Source organism: Apium graveolens, chromosome 3, assembly GCF_009905375.1.
Source record: "Apium graveolens cultivar Ventura chromosome 3, ASM990537v1, whole genome shotgun sequence".
NCBI lineage: Eukaryota > Viridiplantae > Streptophyta > Magnoliopsida > Apiales > Apiaceae > Apium > Apium graveolens.
In genome coordinates, this window is record NC_133649.1 from 74,410,728 (window position 1) to 74,416,217 (window position 5,490).

Sequence of the window (5,490 nt, forward strand, 5' to 3'; positions counted from 1 at the left end):
ATATATAGTTCCTCGCCTTTTCTTCCATTTATATTATTTGGTTTAGGGGAATTTTCTGATTTTGATATTGATATGCAGCTTCTTATCAAGAAGACCAAAAATTGTTATTCATGGAAAGGGTTTGGAATCATTCCAAAAACTCTACAGCTGCTTAAGGTGTTTACTTTATCCAACTTGTGCTTTTATAAAGAACTTGATTATTGAACTTGGTCGAATATCCTTTGATTGTATACTTATATGTAATAACGCGGTTTGTATTTTAGGCGGATGAAGTCTCCAACCCAACCAAAGAGCAACTGGTTGATGTAGTTCAGAGGCATTTCATGATGATGGTAATTTATGCATTTTCTGTAATAATCTTTTTAAATTGCGAACTTGTTAACTGTCATTATATAAATAATATAAATATTGTCCCAAAACTCTCCTCATGTTTAAGAGTGTTGAGATTTAGACCAGTCATAAGATTGTTCCGGCAACTGATATATAGTGTATGCTTGATTTTTCTAACCAAATAATAACTTGTTAGTTACTGCTACTCTTAGTATATTAGTTTTGGCTTTCTGCCTTTTAAAGGTCTAGTAATATACTACATATATGTATTGACTTTAAACAATTTATATGTTGTTGGTGAAGCAATTGGACGAGTTGCAAGTCATACCGGGGTTTGTGCACTCTGCTAAGCGATTGAAGATGGTGTGTAAATGACAACTAATATTGTCTCTTCCAGTAAAAAACTTGGGTTTGTTTACAAGATTTGAATACAGGAAGCTCCAAATATCTTGACGATAGTCCTAAAGAGATTTCAGGTAATTGTTGTCTAAGCAACAAGCGTTAAAATACTCATGTACTGATCCTTAAATCCCTTGTTCTACACGTTGAGTTTGAGGTTTAGCCATAAAGATCCAGATTTTTGTCCACCAAAAAAAGCAGTTTGGTAGGTTTAGCGTGTAATATAAGCAGCTTACTATTTAAGGTGTCCTTAGTGATACCCATTGGCAATTTTTTTTTGGTAAGAGCAGTTCAACATTTTAGTTATTATCTTTATCCATTGTTTAATCAACATGGTAGCCTAAATATATTGTGAAGCCATTAAGGCTAACATTCTATTTAAATTCCCTACTAACTGGTCTAGTTGCAGAGCTATTGCTTCTTTCTGTTTAAATTTGTTGAGTTTCTCTATTCTTTAATAGTCTATTCAGAATCATGATTTTGCTTTCTTAGGAAGGAAATTATGGAAAGATAAACAAGTGTATTACTTTCCCAGAGATGTTGGATTTGATTTCGTTTATGACTGTAGCAGATGATATTACATTACCTATAGATATGCTTAATGCATCTTTCTCCGGGCATTACATTACCTACTTAATGTAAGGTCAATTTTGTTTCCAATACTGTGAATCTTTGACGCAACAGTTCTCCAGTATCAGAATCAGAAACTTGTTCAGCAGTTAGACGTGCAGAAGCATGAGTTGCACAATCTTGAAGGCAGAATAAGAGAACTTAAGGACAAACAGTCCACATATGATGAGATATTAATCACAGTGAACCAACAATGGAATCAGGTTGCTTCATCTTTTGCACGTCTCATTATTCTGCTGTCACTATATAATTTATGTTATTATTATTTTAACTATTTTCCTTGCTCTTCTGATGTAGTTGGTTAATGATTTTATTTTTCTTGGCGCACGTGTTGGGGCTGGAAAAAGTACAATACAGATGTTGGATCGTGCATAACGTGTGAGAGGTTTTTAACGATATTAGTTTACTTTGCATAATACTGGTGATCCCATAAATGTATTGATTAATTGTATTTTATCTGTAATTTAGGTTCCGTTCCATCATGTCCTGCAGAGGAGATGTTTCTTTGTAGAATATTAGAATTGAGTTATGGAAAGAGACAAAGCTGAAAGCATAAGGCAGGTTTTGCATGGGAAGCCATCCGGAGAAGGTCGGGAAACTTGCCTATTATTAAGTAATACTATATATAAACATCGCTTATTATTATTATTCACTAGATTATGGAACTCCTCTTGTTGCTTTCCGGCTATCTGCTCTATTACAATCTTAGATATTGTTGTTCTTTATAACCATTTAACATTGACAATGTGCTCTGTTATAATCTGGAGTATGCAGATACTATTGTGCAGTTGTCTAAGATTGACAATATGATGAAAGAGGAGGCTAATAATCTGCATGAGGTGATTGAAATTCTACATTTGAAGCATAAAGAATATGCTGAAGATATGCAGGGCAGTTGGTTCAGGATAGATGACACTGAGGTAATGAGTCTCTTCTGAATGGATCATATATTCATAGTATTGGAAAAAAATTGATCTTATCCCTTGTTTATCATTCATGACTAACTGTTGCAATATTTTTTGATAAAAATCGGTTATTTTCTATCTTTATACATATAAAGAACATTAATAGATTTTAAAAACATGTAATTTTTAGATTTTTTATTCACAAGTAGGTGGTTGTATCTTCTTCGTGAGTGTAAATTGGGTATAAAAATGATAGCATGTCAATAGACAAGTTTATAGGAATGTTTATTAGTTGATACGAAAAGAGTGAATATTATGAGGATTCAAATCATGTTCCATTTTTTGAACTTGTAAGTTTGTGATTTTTTTCTTAATGTAGTGTACTATACATGATTATAAAAGATCATACAGTAATGTACTTCAGAACTATATTAGAGCTCACTACAGAACAGTACATTAGAAGGGTTTACTTGATATTCAATAATCATAATACTGAAATCTCAAGCTGCATAAAATTTCAGTGGTACTTTTTGTTTGGAAAGTAACTCTTAACTGTCACCCAACTCACGTCTTTTAAACTTACTGCTTTTAGGAAAATTAGATTGTAGTGCTGTAAAGTTTATAAATTTCTGTTTCCTCTTACCCTTTTGTTATCGTGCAGGTTGAATCTCCCTTTCCACCTTTTGATAAGATAGGCATCAACTCAGTACAGAGGGAGGTTGAAGAAATTATTCTCGATATTTATGTTAGCAGGGATGACTTAGCAAACATATAACAATAGTTTGGTTTTGAACGATTCTGTAATAAAATTAGATACTTGATATTTATGTTGCTGAATATAAGTGTTTAGTTAGTTCATTATTTAAATACTTTCAATGAATAAATACTGATGTCAAAAAAATAATTGTACATCACTTTTAATATATAAATATTGATGTCTCAAATGCAATTGTACATCAGTTTTAGTGAAGAAAAACTGATGTCAAAAAAGTTGATATACATTGATTTTTCCTAAAAAACCGATGTCAAAGACTAACATGTTCAACTCTAAAAGGAACATAGACATCACTTTGTTTGGGATACAACTGATGTCTAAGTGCCAACATAGACATCACCTTTTACTAAATAAATCGATGTTTAATATCAGATTTTACATCACATATATGAAAATATTCGATGTCTATGTGGAAAAAAACATAGCCCATTATATGTTTAATTTGTTGTAATAGGTGTAATTTATTTATTAAATTATTTATTTCTAACATTTTTTTGTAAAAAATAATGCATGGACATCACTTTTTTTCCCAGAAATGATGTCTAATTAAGTAAAGACATCGGGTTATGGCCGATGTGTAGAATAGACATCACCGACATCAACATCGGTTGCCAAACAACAGAGACATCGGCCAAAAACCGATGTCTATGGGCATTTTTCTTGTAGTGGTTGTACATATGGGAGTGATATTTAGTAGTCGGTTGTATTTAGTATGAATACAACCGTCTAAATATGACCGGTTAAATTTGACCGCTAAATTCAACCGTCCAAATTCAACCGACACCTGTCAAAATTAATTTTACATTTAAAATTTGAAAATCCCGCCCAAATAATTAAAATTTCTGAAATATTTTAAAAAGCCCGCCCAAATATTAAACTCGACCGTATCTTGTCAAATATAAGATATTAAATTCAACCCCATCCAGACGAATTAACAAACTCCATAATGTTACTTATTACATAAACCAGCAAAGCCATGAATTTCAAAAGGGAAAGATAGCGACCGAAAGCTTGACTGATTCCGCGAAGGAGCCTCTGCCATCTCCGTCGTCCCACGACGGATAAAAGACCAAGTCTGACCAGCTGACTTAAATAGTTATTGGAGAGAGAGGAGAGAGGGGGGCTAAATACATGAAAACAGAGGTGGAGAAGCTTCTTAAAATCTAAGGAAAACAGAGTTTGTAAAGGAGCTCCCACCATTCCCACCTCTCCCGACTTTAGTTGCACATCATCTTCCAAGGACACATATCAAAACTACAAATTGGAGAGAGAGATAGTAAATTACAAAATAGAAGAGAAGCGGCTGAACTCTAAATTAGGGTTTTATTAAGACAGAGAAAGATGTGCTTTTATTGATGTTAAACATCCTATTCAATCCAACAGTATAGTATATAGTCCTGAATTTTTGTTTTGATTATTTTAAAAATATTTTTCATCGATCTAACCGTATGGATGTCAATAAATATATATATTAGTGATATAACCAAACTTTCATATCAAAATAATTTTATTTGGTTTGCCATCTTAACAGTCAAACTTCAGTTTGACTAGTCCAGCTAACTAGCGTTTAGTCCTGAATTTGTATTTTGATTATTTTAAAAATATTTTGCATCGATCTATCCATATGGATGTCAACTAATATATATATTAGTGATATAACCAAAGTTTCATATAAAAATAATTTTATTCGGTTTTCCATTTTAACAGTCAAACTCCAGTTTGACTAGTTTAGGTAACTAGTGTTCAGTCCTGAATTTGTATTTTGATTATTTTAAAAATATTCTTTATTGATCTATCCGTATGGATGTCAATAGATATATATATTAGTGATATAACCAAAGTTTCATATCCAAATAATTTTATTTGGTTTGCCATTTTAACAGTCAAGCCGCAGTGTAACTAGTAGAACTAAATAACGTTTATTCATGAAATGATGTTTCGATTTTTTAAACAATATTTTTCAACGATTCAACCGTATGGATGTAAATAGATATATATATTAGTGATATAAGAAAAGTTTTATATCAAAATAATTTTATTTGGTTTGGCATCTTAACGGTCAAACTTCAGTTTGACTAGTCCCCCTAACTAGCGTTTAGTCCTGAATTAGTATTTTGATTATTTTAAAAATATTTTTCCTCGATCTATCCGTATGGATGTCAATTAACATATATATATTAGTGATATAACCAAAGTTTCATATCAAAATTATTTTATTTGGTTTGCCATTTTAACAGTCAAACTTTAGTTTGACTAGTCCAGCAAACTAGTGTTTAGTCCTGAATTTGTGTTTCGATTAATTTAAAATATTTTTCATCAATCTAACCGTATGGATGTCAATAAATATATATAGTAATGATATAACCAAAGTTTCATATCAAAAAATTTTTATTAGGTTTGCCATTTTAACAGTCATATTTCAGTTTGACTAGTATAGCTACCTAACGTTTA

At 31.5% G+C, this 5,490-nt stretch overlaps 1 long non-coding RNA gene across 1 annotated transcript; it reads left to right on the plus strand.

The window, feature by feature from the left end:
• Positions 1-262: 262 nt before the first annotated feature.
• On the plus strand, positions 263-1,546 carry LOC141710775 (uncharacterized). Its single transcript, XR_012571054.1, has 3 exons — positions 263-332; positions 634-806; positions 1,414-1,546. It is a non-coding gene; the product is annotated as an uncharacterized LOC141710775 (long non-coding RNA).
• The last annotated feature ends 3,944 nt before the right edge of the window (positions 1,547-5,490 follow it).